The sequence below is a fragment of the Pithys albifrons genome, chromosome 16, assembly GCF_047495875.1.
Source record: "Pithys albifrons albifrons isolate INPA30051 chromosome 16, PitAlb_v1, whole genome shotgun sequence".
Taxonomy (NCBI): Eukaryota; Metazoa; Chordata; class Aves; order Passeriformes; family Thamnophilidae; genus Pithys; species Pithys albifrons.
Window position 1 is genome coordinate 7448412 of NC_092473.1, and position 23612 is coordinate 7472023.

At 41.9% G+C, this 23612-nt stretch overlaps 1 protein-coding gene and 1 long non-coding RNA gene across 3 annotated transcripts in view; one reads left to right on the top strand and one right to left on the bottom strand.

Annotated features, from left to right (window-relative positions):
- LOC139679254 (uncharacterized) overlaps positions 1 to 23612 on the top strand; it is a 268799-nt gene that overhangs the window by 232168 nt on the left and 13019 nt on the right. The gene's annotated exons all lie outside the window — the stretch shown is intronic.
- SHISA9 (shisa family member 9) overlaps positions 1 to 23612 on the bottom strand; it is a 174105-nt gene that overhangs the window by 22140 nt on the left and 128353 nt on the right. The window lies entirely within an intron of this gene.

Genomic DNA, 23612 nt, shown 5'->3' on the forward strand with positions numbered 1-23612 from the left:
TTTACTACAAAGTGGGAGTTTGAGTACAGCAAACCTGTACTTCAAACAGTTAATGGCATTACTAAAGGCTGACAAGTGATTGTAGCAATACCGGATAACTTTTGTATAGAAAGGTCTTTGAAGTAAAAAACAGGTTTTCAAAACAATTGAACACCAACATAAATAGTGAAGTTGCTGCAGTATTGGGATGCAAACCAAACCATGGAGTTTGTCCCAGGCTGGTTGAATCCAGGGCAGTAGAGTTGCAGAAAGGCTCATTTAAACTGGCTCAGAGGGCTGCTGCACCCAGGCAGCCACCCTGCATTCAGCACCACCTCCAGCCTGGCTACTTGCACAGCATCATGTGGAGTTTTGGAGACGTGCCCCACAGTGCACAAGGTGTTTTTGTGGTTCATGACTATCATTAGGTGATTTCTTCAAAGCAAACACTTTGTCCTTACGTTTTCTCCTTTTCCCTGACAGTGGGTATCACAATATCACCCCAAGATAATGTTTTCTGTACCAACATACATAAAAGCAGGAGCTAATTACTGCTTATGTACAGCTTTCTACCAGCACTCACCCCATACCCATTCTGTAGTTGATTTGTTCCTTTATAGTACAGAATACAGCCTGTATACTTTCTAAAATACAACATAATTTATTTGTTGTTTTTAATGGTCAGTTCCAGCTTCAAAAGCATTTGTTAGAATTATATGCTACACTCCATTTGCAAACCTAAATTTCAACAGATTTCAACATGGTCAGTACATTTTTTGGCTGAAGCTTTCTCCAGGCTGTGGATTTTGAGATATTTGGATATTGGCAATGCTAGAACGTTATCATGGTTTTTGCAGCCACAGACAAGCACATTTTTCTCCTGCAATGAAACCATGGTGCTGGATTGGTGACAGTAACTCCCTCAGCATCAAGCACAGGGTAGAGATCACAGAGAGAGAAAGCTGGTCTGTTATGGGAAAGGTGGTTTATTGTGATGGATGGAGTGGACCATCCTCCAAGTGCCTATAGGATCTGGCAGGAGCCAAATATCCCTGCAGTTTGCCAGGGTTTTTAGGGAATTGAGCCACTTGGCTTTGCCCAGCTCATTAATAAGCAGGAGCTCTGAAGTCAGTGAACAGATTTACTGCTGGGAGAGAAAAGAAAACAAAGGTGATTTTTAACTTTCTTTGCTGTTGCTGCTGCTGGTGCAGCCTCTGCTGCCCAGCCTGAGCCTGCCTTGCCCCTGCACAGCCCTGTGAGTCACACACACCCCCCCAGGCTGGGAGGGCACTTGGGGGTAACTGGAGAAAAGTATTACAGGGGCTGTCAGTTAATAACAGTATGATTCTTCTTGCTGGTACTGGTTATTGATGGGGGGAAAAATGGGTGGTGGTCAATAGAGCTCAACAAGAAATTATTTTCCCATACCAAAAGAGTTTTACAGCAAATGTTCTTTTTTTTTTTTATTTTTACCAAAGAAATGAAATCTGCAGTGGGGCTCTTTTTCTTATAAATCTTGTATCAGATCAGGAGAAACATTTTATACATATAAAAGATAAATTGGGCACTTCTTAAAAGACATATGTTATTTTGGGTTGAAAACAAGATACTTTTCTGTTCAGAATTCCCCAACAAATTATTGCAACACTATTTGAATCTTTTTTGACAGTTGTACCTCAAAAGGGTAAGTTTGCTACCTCAACCCCTTCATGGAAACACATGTTATTTTAAGGAATTGCTATTTGTGATAAATAAAAACTCTCAGTATGTTTCTGTTCAGCTCTAGTACTGGCAAGTCTGATGCAACTAAGTGAGTGACTCTTCTCTTGGAGCAGGAATTCCTGAAATCCTGTACCATTCCCGTTCCATCTCTAGAGTACAGCTGAAGAAAGCCTCTTACTCTAATGGGTTGAACCAATGAATAGCTGATTGTTCTTTCCAAACCATCCATATCTTCCAAACACCTCTCTTTTCTGATTGCACACTTTGAGCAGGACTGGCAGCACAACTGTATCTGTCAAGGGCAGCACTGAAAGTACCAACTCAGGTGGGACCTTTAACTGGAAGGAAAGTGTCAAACTTTTACCACTACAGTTACTACTTTTTTTTGTTTTAAGTAGACCTAAATCACTACTTCATAGATGCTGCTATTATGAAGCTGCCTTGTAGCAACTCTTACTACTGAATCTGTCAAAACATCATGGGTTTACTATGATGGAATTATTGTGAGCATGATTATTTCTACACTCACTGCTGAAATTGGAAAAAATATTGTGTTACATTTGGGGGACAAATAATCAATTGAATTCTTCAAGATATTTTATGATACAAATGGGATTGCTTTCAATTGGAAGCAAGTTTAACCAGAAAAATCCCTGCCAGCTTCATCAATGACCTCTAATGCCAACTTAAATACCTTATAAATAGAGATTCTGTGACTGGTATTTGCAAATATCTGGTTTCAGTGAATGGGGACAACTTTAACCCAAAAGCTGTGGCTTTGCTCCTATGTTATTTTTGGCAATGTGACTCTGGTATTGTCCATCACAGTATTCCACATAACCAGCTGCACTCTGCCACTGCCAATTTAGTATTTATTTTTAAAAGGCAGAGAATATGAACATCCCAAAGAGTCAAAACCTGTTTGTGCCACAGCACGAATAATCAGAGCTGATTACCAGTGGGGATATTGTACAAGACCTGCAGTATTCCCAAGCTGCAGCCAGAGACACGGTGCCAGCAGGTGCCAGGCTGCTCCCTGATATTCCAAGGCTTGGAGGAGTCACTGTGGATGAAGTGGTAGGGGTTTGCTCTCTGTTTTCCAGTACCAGCCCTAAAGGAAGGGTTTGCAAAAGCATGTGGAGCTCACCATGCACAAGCTAGACGTCTGCTGGGCAGAAAATGAGACAGGAAAAAAAGAAAAGTAAACGAGTTCTTCATATGCTCCAGAGTTCTTTTGACTGTAATTCCCTTGAGATGTGTAGGTATAGGAAAGCTGGTTAGAGACACATGGCAAAGAAAATCAGAACTGGAAGGAAGCTGCACTAAAACCACTTTATAGCTGGAGAAAGAGAGGTTTGCATCCCAGGCAATGGGAGCCTTTGGAAATGCCTAAGGCATTGACTTCTGCTCACAGCCCCAGTAGTTGATGCAGATTGATCATTATGTTATCTGTTTATTATCTTGACCTGTATCTCAGTCTGTGCCATTCAAACCTGGATCTAGATGTTACAGCTAACTGTTAACTGCATTTTTCAAGTGAAATCCTCTTTTCCATTCCCCCCAGTTGTGAATTTTGGAGTTACTTTAGCATGCATCAGGGTGACAGTAATGTAATGGGATTGCTGTAATTGTTCTGTATTCAATTAAGATGGGGTTATATCTGATTTATGCACTTAATTTAGTAACCAAGGAATGGTCATGTAAGCAATTATTAAATAAAAATGAGAACCCAATGTGAAACATCTGACACCAACCCTAGTCCCATGTATGAAAGTGGTAAGACAAAGACTGACTGTCTTGATTTCGGCAGTCTGTAGAGTATATTGTGTGATCAATCTCATCACGAAGCTGCCATGGCCATGGGAGAGGCCCAGGGTTGGAGGAAGGGAAGGGATGTGAGGGCTGCTGGCAAGAACAAGCTTGTTACTGCTGGAGAGCCAAGAGCCTGCCATGGGCAGCCCTTAAGCTCAACCACCATCCTCCTCCTCTTCAGCCACAAGAGAGTGAAACCTGTTCTGTACATTGGCCTGGGGATTCACTTCTTTCTGTACAATGAAGTCAATGATTCAGTGCTGGAGGACAGGGAAAATGAACAAACTCCAGAGGCTCAGAATGGAATCTGTGAGTAAATGAGCAGTTACAGGCACTGGGAAAAGAACAAACAAGACAGGCAACGCTGTAACAAAACAGGAGAGGATGGGGGAAGGGCAGGAGAGCAGAATGAGATTTTGCTATAAAAGCCACCTGCAGACACATGTACAAAAGAAATGAGAACAAGACAGACAAAAGAAGTCTGGGAAGTCAAGGGGGGGGAAACATTCAAAGCGAAATATAATAATAGCTGAGCATTTTCAAACACTCAAGAGAAAAAGAGATGCCCTGAACTAACTAAAATTGAAAATAACAGTTATGAAAACAGGATAGATCTGAGTGATTAGAGAATATCGTATAAAATTGCTCCCTTCCCATCCATAACTGCACTGCCACTAACAAGCACATTTGCCTCTTTGTTCTTGAGTGTATTATACTTAATTATGACCAGCTCACTCAGCATTGCAAATCCATGCTCATGTTCCTACAAGCCTCACCAACTGCAGGTGCTACTTCTGAAAACCCCAGACCTGATGAAGCCTGTGGGATTTTAAAACTTGACCATGCCTGTAAACTAATTCCTTTCAGCCCAGTTCCTTCCTGGATAATAAGACTGTTCTCCATTCATGGGACTGAGCCTCCTGTTGGGCTCAAACTCAAATCCTTGGCCTGTATGCTCTCTCTTGCCTCTCTGTAGGTTGTCCCAAAGCAATTGAACTGGCCCTTACTGAGGTTTTGTGTTTGTGCATTTTCTTACACCTACAGAGCTTGAGATTTTTGCGTGTTTGTAGGTATTGTAATGCCATTGTCATCATCCTTATTTACATTCTTTACACTTTCCTTCAGAATGTTGTTTTCAATGGATATTCTTATTCACACCCAGCACATGAAAGGGAGCGTTCTGCCAAAGGTGGAGCATCAAAACAGGCTGCACACCTGTCAGATAAAGCAAAATAACCTCTGAAAGGTGTATGCTTATACCCCACTCTAAGGGTTTGTCACAAAACTTAGAAACTTGAACTCTTTTGTTTGTGTTTACTGTTAAAAATATCCATGTCCTTGTTCTCCACATAGCGAAAAAATGGTATTTCAGCTCTCATTAAATGAATGGCATTCTGCTGCAACATTTGCCACAGTCTAGTGCAAGTCCTAAACAGAAAAGTATTCCCATCATCTAATCTTAATTTCTCTGCCTTGCAATTTAACTGATTTTGTATTTTTGCAAGAACAGAGGCTTGCCATCCAACTTCTGTACCATTCATTATTTTATATGCCTTTTTTACCACTTTTCAAATATTTGTCTGTATTCTGAAATAATTTCACTCCTTTGACTCTTTCTTCATCTGATAGTCTTTCCAAACTTTGATCATTACTGCCTCCATTTCTCAACACTTGTAACCTTGTAGTGCAGCTTGTGGGGTGAGGTTCTACCCTCAGTAACACCCAGAGCTGTGTTATTCTGTATATAAAGTTGTTGTAAATCATCCCTATAAGTCCTTGTCTCTTATGATCAGCAGATATTTTTATTTTCTCCTCAGTGATGCATAAGTCTTGTGAGTATTGCCCCTAAATGTGATGGCTCTGAGACAATACATATTTTTCATGGCAATTTATGCTAGTCAGTGATCTGTTCTGTCTCTGCACCGTATCACGAAAACATTCTTGTAACACAGACAACCTACCCATCTAATCACAATCACAGAAAAGATCTGAGATGAGTGGGATGGCATTTCATCCAGTAAAAAAAATGTTTCTGTTTAATGGAAGTGACAGTCTACAGTGTAAATGCTTGTCATCAAACATACTGTCTTATGCCTTCCCCTGTCCTACCAAGTGACTGTAGGAGTGAGTCCCGTGCTGTGTGCTGGGATTCTCTCTGAGCTCTAACCCTGGGTATTGTCTAGTCACTTCCTACACAGTTAACCTCGTGCTCTGTTGCTGTCTTCCATGGTGAAGGTTGTGTGGTCTGTCACATACAGATAACCTCACTGGATTTCTAAGGACAAGCTTTGCTCCCCGGTATGAACCACACTGGATGCAGGAACATCCTCAGTCTCAGCCTGCAGAGGTGCTGAGCTAAACTGACATGCTGGTGCTGAGGGCTGGGTGGACACTGTGGAGCACAGGAGGGTGAACATTCCCCTGCTGTGAGTGTTATGGATCAGCAGGCTCACAGTGCTGAATGGCACCAGAATTCCTATTGCTTCAAGTTGAACATTGGCAAGAGATGGGATGTTACAGTAACCCTCAGCACCTTGCTATGTAATTTGAGACACCAATGAACAAGGTTGTTGTGGATTCAGTCTTCATAAGAAAGCATTGTGGGAGGGAGATTCATGAGCTGATGTGCAGAGACATCTGGACCCAGGACAGAAGGCCAGGGAGTCAAGGCACAAAATCCACAGTGCTCTGCCCTTGGTCCATGTCTGAGGAGGAACTGGTTTCCTCTGGCAGGATATGAAAACTGCAGGGGCACATCAGGGAGCTGTGCAGTCACAGTGCTGCCATTGCTCCAACAATGCCCCATACCCGGTTCTAAACTGCAAAATTCCCAACTTTCCCTCTAAGGCAGTGGAATTCTGTGCTGCTGTCTGATGAAGGCAATGCTATCTACACACACTCAAAACCAGATGGTCTCTTCATTTGGAATACTTTTGTCTGGGAAGTGAAGATGAGGACACCACTAATTTTATGATACAAATTCTCCCCCTTCCACCCCTTTACTTTTCCATCTACATCCTTCAGGCCCTTACCTATGTGAAAGTCAGAAATTGTATTTCTTTGAATAATGATTTGCAGGGCAGAGGCAGGGGATTGGGGTTGAAACATAAAAGCAGGAAAATTAGTAGTAATGTGGCCAAAAAGTTGTGAGGTTCCACTGCTATGTGAGTCCAGCCAGGAAAGGACACACAATGTTCCTGTAAATGTGCCTTTTCCTTACTGAATGTGCTGCTACCACTTCATGTTAAATCTATGAGAATTTTATATATATATATATATATATAAGAATCTTATGCCTGTGAGCACTACTGAACTCTGTGTGACAGGTAGGAAATGAGGAAAGAGACAACTTTGTGCATCAGTTAAATTCAAGACTTGTAGACTGAAGCTTCCCACTGTCTTCTAGATGAAGTCTCTGATGCTGATGCACTGAATTCTCTGTGGTCACAGTGATTTAGGAGATGGGGCCTTCATCATGTTTCAGGTTTGGGCTCCTTGTTTCTGGTTAGACTCCAAATGTGTAGGAGCAGAGTTCTGTGAAATCAGTTGACTGTTTTACTGCCATGCAGGGAGGGTGGGAGTGGAATGTCACTGGCCTTGTGACTAAACTGGCTGGAAGCCTCTCTCTTCTGCTTTCCATTTCCCTTGGACTCCATGCTGTGCCATCTCACTCACATTCTTGCAGTGTTTTCTGGGCTCCTGCTTTGCCAGAGAGCTCCAGGGAGAGTTTGGCTTTCCACATAGACTTTCCTTCTGTGGCACCAGATCTCCTTTCACAAAGGTTATTTTTATGTCCTCTGGAGGTTTGCTCTTCCGTCATAATTACTCACAACCTGACAGACTTATAATCCTCTGATAGGATTTGTGACATTGTAATCTGCTCCACAGCAACCCATTGTGGCTTCACAAACAGGGGATTAGAACCTCTAAGAAGGCAATAAGCAGATGAACCCTGGAGATACCAAGACCCTGCTTTCATAGCAATTTCCAGGGCTTGAGTTGTGGGAGGGCAGGCAGTGGTGCTGTGTTCTCACTCCTGCCCACATTTCTGGGTTTCTTCATCTTCCTTTGCCTCAAGTAACAGAGTAGAGAAATTAATTAAACCCACCAGTTATACACTCTTTGAGCACTGCAAATATTCTTAGCTATGCAAATTAAGAAAAGATAAATTAAGCAAATTTGACTTACACAACAGTTTTTTCCCCCCAGAAGAACGTTCTTTACACTTTTCCATAAGGTATCAGTTGTTTTACAAATTCAACATTTCTGTACCTTTCCACAGAAATAAAAAGAACCTGCTAAGATGTGCCAGCCAGCTCAGATCCATTGTTTTGACTGCTTAGTCTTTCAATGAAATTACTTTCTTTCCAATAATTAATATACTTTTGCACAATGAGAATATGCCTGTCATTATAATATTTATTCCAAATATTGGTATGCTTAGTTTATTGTTTTCTCTTACTGTAATGGCTTGAATACATTGAAAATTCCCTTACTTCAGGCATTCCTTTAGTTGTCTATTAGCTGTCCCTACACTATATACTAACAGTTTAGAAGTAAAAGACTAAATAGTATAAAATTATAGAAGCAAACAGATCAGCAACTTCATGCCTTTGTTCTTTACTGTTGTGTCCAAGCAGTAAGCTGGCAGTCCCTTGCCTTTAGCTCGTGGGTAGCAAATTGCCTGCAGGACTCTCATATTGTCTGAGGGCAAAGGCAATTAGGGGTAAGATTGAAGGCAGAGAGAGAGTCAAAATTGGAAGGAAGTTGCTCAGCATTGTTTGCCTTCAGCCAGCAAAGGCTGAGGACAATTTCACCAGTGAATCATCCAGTTAATGTGGGGTTTGAGAAATATTTTACTTAAATATATGTCTCACCTGAAGCATATCCCAGTGGCACATTCTGTCCTTATGTACCTGACCCAGCAGTGGAGATGAGTGTGTTTTTTACTTTCTGACATAATCTAGTTTATTCTTTTGGAGTCTCTCTGGAGATGAAAATATATCAATGTCATAGAGTGGAGCTGTAATAGCCAGTTATAGATCTCTTATTTCCCAATCCACATGTGCAATGCTTGTTAATGTCAGTTTGCTGGTTTGTGTTAAGCAATCAAAAGCCCAGGGAAAGAACTCAGAAGGTCGATGGAGAATTAGAGTTCTGTTCTCAGAGAAATAGTCATAATTTGCCATCTTTCAGAACAGCAGAGAACAAAATGTATTGATTAAGAAGTAGGATGCATGTTATCTTGCTGCATAGACTCCCGGAAAATACAAATGACTGGCTTTTCAAACGGTGACCTGATGCCCTACTGCTCTCAGGAGTGCTCTGGATAAATGTTAGTCCTGTTTCTAAAGAGCTTCAGTGAAGGCTTCACAGCCTGCCTGCAGAAGCTGGTCCAGTTCTAATGCTATTCCAGGGGCATCCTCCCTGGTGGAGAACTTGTCCTGTGTTCTGTTTTACACTTTCTTCAAGGCAGCAGGTGAAGTCCATTAGTTCTCTTACCCTCCCTGGAGATGGAGAGAGGATGAGTATTGCTTGTCCCACAGCATTTTATGTCTTTTGAAGCCTCTACACTACAGAATGACTGTTTTAATTCTTCTCATGCAGAATGATTAGAGGTTTCAGAAATCCAGCCTTTCTGAACTCATCTTCCTTGAGGTTTGGCATTCTCATATGTCTCATGTCTTGCAGGATCTCTGCTTAATTACGGACCCTGGCATGTCATTTGTTCTCTGGCATCAGCACAGTGTTGTTGATCCAATTCTGCCTTCACTCCCCTAAAGCCCAGAAATCCTTTTGTGTCAGACTGCATTTTACAGTGATTGTTCTTAGACATAGAACCTTTTGTCTCATTTCACAGGGATGCTCCTTGTTTTTTCATACCACATTTCCAGCTTTTTAGGATCTTTTGAACTCTAATTCTGTCCTTCAAAATCTTTGAAACACCTTCCAGCGTGGTGTTGTTTCCAAAATTAATAAGTGTATGTACACTGTCCCATTGTCTTCCCATTAATGAAATTGCAAAATATTGGAGACAGAATAAATCACTGCAGAAATCTGTTCACTGCATCCATCCTTTTTGAAAAAAAATAGGAATCATTTGGGATTATTTTTTGAATGCAGTTTTCAGACAATTTTGCCCCAGTCTTTTAGAAATAGCTTCTGAAATCCCATTAAAAATCAAGATTTGTTATATCTACAGCATTCCCCCATACAAAGGGCCTGTTACACTGACATGAAAGGGAATTGCTCAGGGTTAGCTCCATTTGTTCCTGACAAATCTGCATTAGTGGTTATTCATGACCATGTTGATTTGTATTCCTTTCTCCTTTCCTTTCCCCTGTCCCTTAATTCATGAATTAAATTAATGCTAAATGATTTTGTGTTCTCTTTTAAGGCTTGAGAGCACACCTTTGAGAGGTTTAGAGCATTTCATGCATTGGGTGAATTCTCAGAGATAATGTCACTTAGAAGATTCGAGTCCTTTCTCCAAGTGTGCAGGATGAATCCTCCTGGACCATCAAATACAAACGTGTGATAATTTTTCCAAGTGCTCTTCAAACCTTCCCTTCTTGTCCTCAGGGGTGACCCCTCCTCCCTATTCTCAGGGTGTTTTTTCTTAGTTTCTTGAAAGTATTGCCTTTTTTTTTTTTTTTTTAGTGAATACTGAGGTCCTGTCTTCCAAAAGGGACAGTTTGATTCCTTGAATCTTCAGATGTTAGCTTCTAATAATTACAAATAAATAAAAAGTTGTATTTTGGAGTCCAATATAGGGTTCTCTTTTAATCAACACCAAGCCTTTATCTAAGTGGGCATTTTTATGAGCCACAGTAATTTCGATTGGCCCTTTATGTAAAACAATATCTTAACACTTAGCTGCTTAGTTATGATGTGTTCCACATTGTTATTTCAATAATTTCTAGATTCAAATTATTTCCTATTTACATAATGTTGCTTTATTCAAATATATGCACAAGAGTTTCAGGGGAAAATAATTAGACGAGACAGCACCAGACAAATAGCTGCTTTTGAGAAAGAAACTGCTGTCTTTGGGTGGGGTGGTACATTTTAACTTCCCCCTTACATTGAGCCCATCTCATTTGCTCCAGTTCACTGCAGTGAGTCTTCAAATATAATAATGCAGTAAAGCAGAGTGTGTGTCACAGAAGAGTAAATAGAAAGCTGATCAGTGTCCCTGGTTTTCCCTGGAGTCCATCCCTTTGGCCCCTGCAGCCTGGGAATAGTGGCCCCTCACAGTTGGGGGGCTGGCTCAGAGTTCCACACCCTGTTTGCAGCGTTTGGCATCCTCACCAGGAGGAAAACACCCTTAACCCACCGGGCTGTGAGAGGAGGCAGTGCTGGGAGGGGTGAGGCTGCCTGAGCTCCTCTCTCCCAGCAGTGCCTGCCCTCTGCCCCATGGTGCCCACAAACCAGTTCTGCGGCAGGAACTTGCTCCTTACTCACAAATGCTTCCTGCTGAAGCCACTCATGACATTTCAGCAAGAGGTGAAACAACTCTATTTCATGCTTAGGCACTAGAGGCAAGAATAAATAGAAAAACTTTCAAAATACGCTTTCCCTTTCTCACTTAAAATTATGAATTTCAGAACCTATCCTGAGAAACAGGGGAAGAATATCTGTCCATTTTCCCCCCTGGAATTTTCACCCTGGTGTTTACTAGGGGAAGGATGTAATTTTTGTTGGTTGTTGTTTTATTTGAATTTATATTGCAATTTTTAAAGGAAATTAATATCATATTTCCAGATATCCTTTAATTCTAGTGTTCTAAATAATCTTAAGGATCATTCAAAAGTATAATAAGTGACTTTAGAGTTTCATTACTTGATCTTCCCTTCTGATGATGCACATACCAACCCAGTGATGGAAGTGCCAGATAGAAATGAGGACAGAAAAAGATCTTTCTGTAGCTCGGACACAGGCAATCCTGTATCAACAGGAACTTTATTTTCCTTTTTAACTTTTCAGTAATGTTACCATTTGATTTTGAACTTTTGGACTTAAAAGACAACTGTGATAGCTGCTGTCTCAACCCCCATGTTATTTTAGGAACCTCTTCTGTGTAATTTCTATGATCAATAATGTCCCTGCACATACCCTGACGTGCAGCAGAATGATGACCCACTTCTATTTTTGCATTTTAATGGTCTTTTGTAGAGCGGCACCTCTGTGTAAAGAACAATGATGAACATATGTTTCAATAAATGAGAAAATCTTATTGCTTTAAAGAAGCAAACTTCAGTGGTTTTAAAAAGGCTCCAGCCACCTGAACAGAGGTTGAAACTATCCATCCAATTACAATCTTTTTGCCAAAATGCAATTTTCTTCTAAATACTGAAAGCAGTTATCAGAATAACTGCAGTAGGCTCAGCACAGATCGGATTCCTCTGGGAATGAGGCTTAATGGGCTACATTATCTTAGGCAAGTTGCTTAGCCAGGAGTGCTCTTTAAGAGGTGCAGCTGACACGAAGAGAAAGCTGGAAAGAGCCTTCACCTGTGCAGGGGTGGAAATCAGAGTGGGTTAGTCCTGTAAGGCAGAGCGTGTGATCCTGTGTGAGCTGCTGTGCTCAGAGCTCTGCAGGTACTGCCCTTGTGCCCAGTGTGTCTGTGCATCAGCCCTGTTGTTGGCAGAGCTGCAAGTGCTGCAGCTGGCACAGCTTTGTCCCATCAGTGTCCCGAGGGGGTGTGTTCCTGGCTCGTGCTCCACCCTCTCATCCTGCCATGCCACAAATGAGCCTGAGATCTGCCGTTCTTCCTGACACAGAATTGTGCTGCTGTTACCTTTCTCTCACAGCCTTTTTAATTGCTTATTTCTGTTCTACATTACCCTGAATTAAACCTTTATTCTGTGTCTGCTCCCTGTAGTCTGTGCAGGGAATGACTGCCTGGCTGTGTGGTGCCTTCAGCCAGGAAGTGACTGAGATCAGCAACCCTTTTCACAAAAGCCACTGAATAAAAATGAGTTGTTAAATTAATTCTCAATCCCTTGCAAATGAACACGGGTTGCTTTTGCACTGAAACCTTGGAGGTGGGGTGGTTATTATTCCCTGATAGTCCCCTGAGCTCTGGTTCTGTCTTTCACTGAACCAGAGGAACTTTATTTTGAGTCTGGTACATGACGACCCTCGCTGGGCTCAGTGTTCATGCAGTATTATCTCTCCTAAATGAGGCAATGCACTAATGACTGACATCTCTGTCTTGGGGACTTTTCTTCGTTTATTTACTTACAATCCAAACAAAAAGCTGTTGGATTGTGGTCCATTCCCTTACAGAGGGGTAGCTTCGATGGGTTTACAGAATGTGAGAAACCTTTCAAAGCTGGACCTTCTCCCTCTTGATAAATTGATACTCAAACAGAGATACAGGGTGTTTGGTTTCAGTAATTTTTTGCAGTGCCACTACATCAAATTTAAGTTCCTTTAAGAACCGTGATTAGCTGATACAAGATGATGAATGGGGGCCTGGGACAGTTTATTTAGCAATGATGCTAATTAACAGTGCTGTTGAACCCAAGTGCGTCTTGGCATGAGAACAACACCCAGGACAGATTTTGAATGTCTGCCCAATGCTACCTGCCTACAGTAAAATGTGTCAGAAGGCAAGCTGAATGAGACACAATTTATATCCCTTTATAACAAAACATTTTGTTACGTCTGTCTCCTTATTAGCCAAACTATTGTCACCTCCTGATCTTTCCAGTGCAGTTCTTCATCTCAAAAACAAAGTACAAGCCCAAAAGGAAAAGTTAAATTGATGCTTCTATTCTCAGACATTTCTACTTATAACCCATTACTCTGCATACATTATTTTTAATGAATTGCAGAATGCCTCTTTAGCTTTCTCAGAATGTCTTCCAAGAACAAGGCTTTGTGGACTCCTGCCAGGCACACACACGTATGATTTGTGTGTTCTCCTTTTCTTCTATTGCTGGTAGCAAAACTGTCTTGGCAGAGCCTTCCCACACTTGCCTCAGTGGTGTCTTGCTCTCAGACTCAGACAAGTCAAGGTCTCAGCCTTCACTGCCTGAGTGTCAAGCACAGGCAGGTGTTCAGGGCCCTGTTTTCTGTGACCTCTCACCTTTGACATCTGGAATTGCCAGCCCTGAAAACTGCAGTTCTGGGCACCACGTTCTTCACGGGAGCTGGAAGTGGGGTCAGCTCTTCATCCCTGGGACTGTTGCCTGCCTGAAAGCCTTTTTGCTCATGAGAAGAACCTTCCTGCTCAGCTGACTGAGACAATGAACTCTCTCAATGTTACACAGATGATTATTATGAAAACTTCCCCATGCAGTTTTATTTTTATTTATTTATTCCTGATGTGTTAAGAATTTGCCAGGCAGGAAAAGGCACAGTCCCTGCCCCAAGGGGAGCAGCTGGAAGTTCTGATATTTGCATGCCTGTGAAGTTCCTCTGTGACCAAAGGCTGTGTCCTTGTATTAATTCTGTCAGAACTATTGCTTCTCCCAGCATGTTACTGTAAATAATCTCTGTTTACAATAATGGATCATTACTCAAACTTCCCACAGAAACTCAATATGCTGTAAGTGTTTTCCCTTTGTCTTTATTACAATTTACCTCCAACATTAATCAATGCTACCTCAGGAAAATTCTCTCTGTGTTATGTATTTACAGCCAGAAACACCAGGGTTGACAGTTCCTTTCCAGTATAATTAGAGATAAATAATATAGCAATCATTTAGTCTTCCCTTCTGTATTTAATTATGGATTTTTGGACCACATTCTAATCCTTTATGTAGCATTTCTATGACCTATTAAACAACTTTCATGTTTCACCCAAGGGTGATTCTTGCTGATGTGATCCCTTTGCTGGACTGGTAGAGCAACCTGCCTCTCCTTCTCTCTTTTTCCAAGTAGAAAACAGGTAGACTTTGGTTAAAGAGAGCTCAGAGTCCAATACCTCAGTTCCTGACTACACCTCAATGGCCTTGTGTGCTCATGGGGAAGTCACCAAGAGACTTGCAATGTTAGCAGTGCTTCTAATATTTATGTTTTGGACACATTTCATATACTTCCACCAGTGGTTTTTGCCTTTTCAGTTGCAGAATTGTTAGAATGCAATGGATTTTTTTCATCTTAGCTGGTCTGTACAGGCTTCATGGCAGCTGGAATTTGTTCATTGCACTGGCCTGGCAGAATGGATTTGTGTATAGCTGGAAGAATAAGTATTGCTATGAGGCAGTTTAGTAGGAGCAATTAGTTTTCAGTGGGAAGAAATGGTTAAAATGTATATGATTATATCCTACAGGCTTGATTTATGAAATAGTTGGAAACAAAAATCAAGTCAGACAAAACTTCAAAAGCAAGGAAGCAGTAATAATACCTGCAAGAGAGAGAGAGGGGTCTGCCAGTCTAATGCAGCACATCCAGCACAACCCACACAATGTAATTTTGTAGCCAGAGACTCAGATGTGTGTATTAGAATTTGTGATCTTAATGCACAGAAAGCAGGTGGACAAGTAACCCCCTGTTTGATTTCAGCAGCGAGATCTTTTTGATTAAATTCCATAACTGGCAGAATTACTTATAACCACAGAGAACCACTAATGTTTTGTTATATCCTCCAGTGCTTAGGGGAATTCACATCAAAAAGTCCCAAGTAAATGAAAAAACCTTTGAAACAGAGTTTGCCTTTCATTAAATACCCGTTGTCCTTGCAATTCAACAACTGAGTAGAGAGCATTACAGACATAGGGCAAGGCATCAGAGCAGCTTCTCTTCTAAATACTCCATCTGATTTATGCTGGGGTTAATAAGTGCTTATTAATCCTAATTTCTTTCAGAAAATTGTAGGAGAAAAGAGATTATTTACTTAGATGCTGTACATATTTCATTGCAAATTATGGATATTAATGATACAATAGCCACGCAGAACACAGAAACTAGAAGTGTGTGCAGCTTCTCTCCATATTTTATTAGGTTTTATTTAAATGTTTGCAACTCAGGCATGTTTCCAAGCTGTAGCAATATTCTGTGGTTTGCCTGTGATCAGCATAAGATGGAGAAAGCTGTACAACTCTGAGACTGTTGTGCCATGGATAAATACCACAAGAATGCCTCCCTGTGTGTCAGCAGTTATTGCCTTTATTGAAATAGATTGCAAGATCTTTCACTCTTCAGACTGGAGACAGACCCAGAAGGCAGATAAATATGTGCTTAACTGCCAATTATGAATCTGTTTGGCCTTGGCAGGACTAAAAAATATAATAGGACTTTTCTGTCGCTTCTCTTTGAAATTCAATAAGAAAAAAAGAAAGATTTTTCTATTATGTTTGATTTTATTTTTTTTTCCTCATGAGTGGATGAGCACCTTTGCTTAGCTATTTCTTTTCACAAAATAATAGAGGCTCAAAGGGCATTTCTGTAATTTATTATACATGCATCAGTCCACTTGACTAGAGATTGGTGAAAGAACCTGACCTTTATTATGATAAGGGGAATATAAGTGAGGAACAATTTTGATGTTGTGGGCACTGTCTCTTGTACATGTATATGATAATGTATTTGTTTTAGAATGATAACTATTGTCACTTCCTGATAAGGTTTCCTTAGAGAATAACCCTTGTTCATACTGATGCTTGGAGTTCCGTTGTGCATTTCAAACAAAGGTTTGAGAGATTTTGCTTTTAGCTCAAGACAGTAACACCTCAGTGTGCCCAGAGGAGGGCAACAAAGCTGGCACAAGGACTGGGAGGTGTGTCCTGTGGGAAAAGAATGAGGTCTTTGGGCTTGTCTAGTTTGGGGGAAAGAAGGCTGAAGGGTGACCTCATTGCTCTCCACCACTTCCCGAGGAGAGGACGTGGAGAGGGAGGTGTTGATCCCTTCTCCCTGGAATCCAGTGGTAGGATGTGTGGGAATGGTTCAAAGCTACACCTGGGAAGGTTTAGACAGGACATTAGGAAGTACTTCTTTCCCAGGAGGGTGGTCAAACATTGCAACAAGCTCCCTGGAGGGAGGTGGTTCATGCCCCAAACCTGGCAGTGCTGCAGAGGCAGGTGGGCAATGCCTTTAAACCCTGAACTGGTGAGGTAGCTGGACTGGGGGATCACTGCACTTCCCTTCCAACAGTCTGGTCTGGTCTGTCCTTTTAAGCCCAAAACTGAGAAAGAGACAATGACTTAAACAACCGTTTTTCAGAAGTATTTTTTGGTGAGTAAACTACGCATTCTGTGCTTCAGGATATTAAAACACGAGGGTTTTGTGGGGAGCAGAGGTGAAAGCAGGTGCTGTGTTTGTAAGCAGTGAGTTCCCTGCCAGCAACAAGGTTGCTCGTTGTTCATTTATACCAATTTGCTCAAGCAGCCACATTGCTCAGCCTCTGTCATTCTGTGTACAAAACAGTAACAGAAACAGTGTAAGTGGGGGGAAAACCACTACTTTGCATTTTAAACCTGGACCTGTATAATGTCAGCTCTGTGCAGGAGTCCCTGGGAGCTGGAAGGGCCTCTGTGTGCAGATATCGCAGCGGGACAGCCGTGTGTGCCAGAGCCCAGCTCTGGGGTTCCTGAAGCCAAACCAGCCTGTTCCCAGCTAGAGCAGGCACTGCACATCCTCATCTCATGCCTGTAGACACATTGCTCAAGTGAAGTCCTAGACCAACTGAGGACAAGGGACAAGAGCAGGCTTTTACCATAATATTTTATTTTCCATATAGGACCTATTTGATAAAAGCACTGGAGCACAGTGTATTAAACACCTAAAGCCATCCCATACAATGGCACTCTGCAGGCACCTGAGTTGTTTCCTGGCTACAGAGCTCATATCCTCAGCCTAATCCCTGGTGGTGGATCATTCCCAAGGCATGCAGAGGGGTTTGGAAGAAGCCCCAGGTTGCAGCAAGATGGTTTAGAGGAACTGTTTTCAGCATTCAGCCCTTTGCAGTTCAACCTTCCACCACACAAACTGATTATGCAGGGAAATAGCCAAGATTTGCATGAGGCAGTGGAAAAAAACATGTTCTAAAATTTTAATATATCCTCCTCCAAATAGCTTTAGTTCATACCTATTTTTAGGTAGAATTCAGTTTAGCAATATCAGAGCCAATATCAACAGCAGAAAACAATACAGCTGTACACAGCCATACGAAACAATATCTGATAATGACCTAAACCATTGTATCACTTTTGTATGTTATTGGTGTGATTGTTTCCAAAAACAGAACGGAGAGGGTTGTGCCAAACCTCTAAAGTCTGGGCAATTATTGTAGGTTAGCAGCAGCTGCAAGTGAACCAGGACAACCACCCACTCCTACATTTGTGGCTGTGCTATACTAAACCAGGATAAATGTGTTGCTATATTGTAGCCAGTGACTGTATGTGTGTCTGCTTCATGGAAATTCTCTATTTTTACAGTGTAATGCTGCCATCATAGAAAGAATGAAAACAAAACAAAACCCAAAAAAAACAAACCACAAAACATAGAAAGAATTAAAACCACATAGCCTGGAAAGAGTAAGATAGAACAAGTGGTTGTTTGGGAAGGTCAACCACCCTTTCAAGAACAAGCCAGTTGAGTCCTTGATTCAGGGTATGATTTAAAAAAAAAATTTAAAGCATCAAAGCTAGAAGTGTTGATAAGGTGCAATGATTCTGAGCAAATACAAAGAACTATAATTTATGATTTGGTAAATTATGAATTCACTTTTATTTCCTAAAACACCTGAAGGTAAAGGAGTCTGTGCAAAGACTTGAAGCTCTGTAGTAAAACTTAAGGCCCATGGCTCAACTCTAATGAGTCTCAAATGAATAGTTCTGATTTCAACTCAAAGTACAACTAGAACAGCCTCTTGAATGTCAACTAAATACAAGTACCATAATTCTTATGTAAGAAAAATATTGAGTCTTAAATCTAGTTATGTAAAATTATATCAAATTCACTTGTGAGTTCATGTTTTCTTGTACTAGTATCAGTGAGAGGAAAAATAAGCAGAAGTAAATGTCTGTGGGCAATTCAGTTATAATTGCTGCTGGCATTAATGACATTTATTATTCATGTGTTTTTCCCCACTCCTAAATAGCATAGAATCATTAGTGGGGGTTTTATTTTGTTCTTCAAGAAGTATAAAATGAGGATTAAAAATCCACATATTGTACATTCATGTAAATACAAAGTTTTTCTCTTGTCCCAAGACCTCAGGAGCAGACTATTTCACAAGTCTCACAGAATGCCACTGTTAGTCTCTTGGTTATTCTTGGTGTGACATCCATTGGGTGCTAATCCCGAACACGTTACAGCCCAAGGCATCAGGCCTGTGCCCAGCAACGGGCTGCTCCAGAAGAGAGGGTTTGCAAGGGAGTCTGATGGAGACAGGCATCCATCCAGCTTTCCTGGAACTGGTGATTGGGAGCCTCAGTTAAAGGTGGTCAGAAATGCCTTGACTGGAGAGCGCTGATTTGTGAAGATCAAAGCATTACCCAAGGGCAGTTTGGTTTTAACCAAAGGCCAATGAAAAATGCACATTTGGAAAGTTGGATGAAGCTTTGCCCGTTTGTCTGCCAAGCCCCTCTGTTCCCTGCCCACTGAGCTGCTGGGGAGGAAAGCCCAGAGTTGCTCCCAACTCCCTCATCCTCTGCCACACATCTGAGGAGCTGCTGGGGAGGTGGCTCCAGCCCTTGGCTGCTGAGCAGCTCTCCTGGTATGCCAAGGTGGCCCTGGGATTTGGGCTTTCCAGCCTGCAGCTCCTCAGCACTTGGCTGCCCAGCTCCACAGCTGTGTCCTGCCCACGAGGTGCAGGACAGTCAGTCACTGCTGGACTGGCCTTCTGCAGACAGTGCCAAAATTCTCACTTTTCATCCAAACCAGAAGTAAACCAAATTCTGAAATTTCAAAGCCCTTCCAAGCACAAAGCATAATCTGCTGTCATTATTTTGTTACTCTTAGTTGTAACTATGGTAGTGTTTTTTTCTGGTAGTAACAACAAAGGGATGCATATTTATTTGTTACTGAGCAATAATGTATATCCAGAATTTCTCTGTCTTGCAACTACTATCTCCAAAACAAACCCAAAGTGAAGATCAAATTCTCCTGGAAAATGCATAAGCAGAAAAAAAATTCATAAACAAAGTTGCAAAATCCCTTGAAAATCCAGTTAGAGTGGAAAAGTATCCTTCAGCATCCAATGTTTTAATAGGAAATAACTCGGCATTCTGCTGACCTTTACAAGTTTAGCCTTTATCTGGGAATGAGCTGTTTGAAAAATGTCTCTAATTCAGTTGTCACAAAGAGATCAGACTTGTGGTCAATCTGTTTCATGAGCAGAGGCTTCATTTTGATCTTTTTAAAAGCACCAAGCTTGGTCTTTTACTGTCTCCCACAGTTCTCAGCTGCCTGGCCACATCCAGTTCCTCACAAACAAAAGGCTGTTTGAAAAACCCCTATGTATATGACTAAGACAATGAGGGTGCTAATGAAAAAGTAATCCTGGCGATTATTGTTGCTTACACATTCCAACCCAGCTCCTGCCTCATTCCCAGGAATCCCACTGTGCCAAGCTGGTTGATGAAGGAGGAACAGACTTGCTGCTTATGTGCACACAGACACACATATATATGAGTATCTTTGATCTATTTGCTTATGAGCACCAACAGTGTCATTGCTGCTTGCTCCAGTCAGGAGTGTGAGGCATAGTAAGAAAACATTTATTACCTATAGAGCTCAATAACAAGAGCAACCCTGACTCCAGGTGTAGCTGGTCATTATGTAATGCCACTTGCTCACCCATTTGGACTCCTTTCCAATCAAATTGAGCTCCTCATAGCAAGCATCAGGACTAAATATATTAAATTGTGACAGAGGAAGGAAACATGAGGAGTGACAGACTGTCTGACCAGCCAGAACTCTTCCAAGCAGAAAATGACTAAGACAAATATGAAAGAAACTAAATATTTCAAATTAAATTTTGCTACTTGAAAATGTGTGAGAGGGCATGTAAGGACCCCATTGTTATTAGAAACAAATAATGACCATAATCATCAAGAAAAAATGTCATGAAGAACATGCTAATCTAGAAACTGACTTTCTGAATCTCGTTTCCCAATTCTACTTATTGTCAGCTCTTTTCCAAAGATAACTTATGTGGGTGAAGGAGTCCTTTGTTTGTATAAAACCATGTTCCTATATTTCATTAAGACAAAGGCATAACTGGATAATTAAACTTCATTACTTTCCTGGAGCTAATGTAGCACTGCTTTTGTGGTGGCCACACTGCAGTGGTAGCACAGGTTGGTTGCAGCTGGACTGTCCTGCAGGTGTTTGGTCTGAAACAAAGTGCTGTTCTGAAACTTGGTGTGGCACCTGGAAATGGGCCATGGCACCCAGGGAGTGGCACTGAGCCCCTAAATGCTTCCCTTTGTCAGTAGCTCAAAGTTCATCTCTGTTCTGTTCTTTGGTGTAAAGAAGTTACAGTTATGCCCAGGGTGAGGTTCTCTGCAGTGAATGGAGCAAACACACAGCCCCTGTGGTGAGTGGGGTTTATTCACATACTGCATAAATGTTCTCAGCATATTGAGACTGGCATCCCCTGACCCAGAGCAGCTCTTCTCCCACAGGCTGACAGGAGTCCTTTCCAGACACACGGTGGGCTCATGTGCAGTGGGCAGTGTAGCTATAGATGGATGGTTGGGTGGGAACTCCGTCCTCATGGCACAGACCAGCCCATGGCAAAGCCCAGGAGGGCTGGGATGAACCAACAGATGGATGTGCTGTATTTTGGCAGAACTCTGCTCCCCCAGAGCCAGAGTTCTGGGCAGCAGAGTAGGGGGTTGCCAAGTGCCTCCCAGCCCTGGGCTAGTGACTCCAGAGCTGCCAGATCCTTGTGTCCTGCCACAAGTGCAGCAGTGGCAGAGGGGCCCGTTGGAGGCTTGGCATCCCTCGTGGCTCACCCAGCGTGCTGGGAGGGTGATTCAGGCTGCTGGAGCAGATTGTTGCAGTGATGCAAACACTGCGTGGCTGAGTGGGAAGGGAGCCAGCTGGGCTCTTTCTTCAGCTGGCGTACACGAGCAAATGAGCGTGAGAGTTATTTTGCTGGGGTCACAGGCACAGGAACAAGTACTCTGCCTGTTGCAGGGATGTGGAACTACATTTTGCCAATTCCCTTCCTCCCCTTGCTGTTAAAAGGAATACCAAGCATTGGATGGCAGAGCAGAGCCGGGCAGCAGCACCACAGGCAGCCCAGTGCGGGTGCAAAGGAACCACAGAGGGGAAGCCCTGGAGGAGACGCTGCCCAGCCCTGTTTGGGTTCCTTGGTCCAGCACTGAGTCCTTTCCCTGCCTGGCTGCCCAGCTCCAGTGGCTGCGCTGGAGAAGGAGGAAAATGCAGCTTCTCTGTGCCTGCTGGGGCACTGCAATTGCCTGTAAAGAGCAAAAGGCTTCTGGGTTTGTCAGAGATCATATTTTTTGTCCCTACAGATAGCTCATAGGAGGCAGGGAAGAACTGCATTTATTTCTTCCTCATGCTGTATCTTTGAAGAAGCATTGTATAAGGGCTGATGAAAAATACCTTTTCCTTTCTTTTCTTTTGTTTTCCAGTTAGTTTCTTTCTCCCCTTAGTGGCAGGTTTTTGCACCCAGAATTGCAAATGTTCAGCTCTTTCTGGAATGACCTTTCTAAAAAAATATTACAATGTTTCTGAGCATAAACCAAAGCCTCTCTAATTAATACCTCAGAGAAATATTTTTATTTAATGGTTTCTTAATGCTATTGTTCTAATATTATGGTTGAATTCCCTGCTACTTTGACTTGACTGATGACAAGAAAGGAAATGTATTGTGACCTACTGTAATCATCCCACCTAAAATGTAATTCTTTTTCCATATGTACAAACTGTGTATTAGGTAGTCTGCACCCCCCCTAATTGCACTGATGTTTATAACCAGTTGTTTAACAAGCTTATCATAATCAGGTTTTCATCCCAGGGATTCATCTTTATACCCAGACCCTCCAAAGATGTAGTGGTAAATTTAGATATTACTACTCCAAACAAGTTATGGTATTTCTATTAAGTATTGGTCTGCTTACAGGCAGTTATAGACTTAAATAAATAGCTCTTTCCATTCAAATAAAATGAGGGAACAGTTCTGTCTCTTTTTAATGTGTCCCTTTTTGATACAAGTTGCAATAGCGTAGCTTGCTGTCCGAGGCCTCCTCTGAATTCAGATGTGGGAGTTTGATTGATTTGTTAGTAACTGTGCATAGAAAGCAAGAAGATGAATTACCACAGGAAAAACCACTCGAGCTGCCAGCTCCAAGCTGGAGAGGAGTCAGCAGGGCAGCAGACAATAGTCTTCCAAGTGTCTTAGTAAAGGGAGCAGGAGAAAAAGATCAGTAGCTGATTAATCATGTTTGGTGTTTTCAGGGACATAGGCTAACAGAGAACCAAATGTTAGGAAAATATGTATCAAGGGAAGGCCAACAGAAAAACCAGAGGAATGCACCCACTGACAATGTTGTGTAGAGAGTTAGAAGGTAATAAGAAGGAAAGAAAAGCAGATGAGAGGACAGCTCATGAAGGATCAAATGAAAACCATTGAAATAATAGTTTTCAAAGGTCATAGCAATAAAGAAAGAATAACATGAACAAGAAAATGAAAAAATAACACCCTGACATTGTGTTTTCTTGTGAATAGCTATCGTAGGTGTTGGGGACTTGCTTGTAAATGACAAAATGGCAGAGTCATCCATGCCCTCAAATCATCATGTGCAAATTGAATAAACACTGTAAATCTGTGCTGACAATGGAGTTTCTCTTGGACAGTGGAATTTCCTAAGCCATTCCTTGGCAGCCACCTTCTGGAGGCATGGCCTTCAGGCTGCTCTCCCCTGTTGCAGAAAGATAAGCTGGGAATTTTGAAGGCAGCAAAATACCACCAAATGCACCAGGAGTGGCAGCCAGACATAGGAAGAGACATACAGGAAAATTACCCCACTGTCACTGCCCAGCATCCCCGTGCAGCTGAGAGCACTCTGCTGCAGTGCAGTAGCTGGGAAACACTAATGCTGTGTCTGTCATGGTTTCATTTGAAAGATTTAATGAACTTCATGGTCCTGCTGAAGAACAGGAGGGATTTT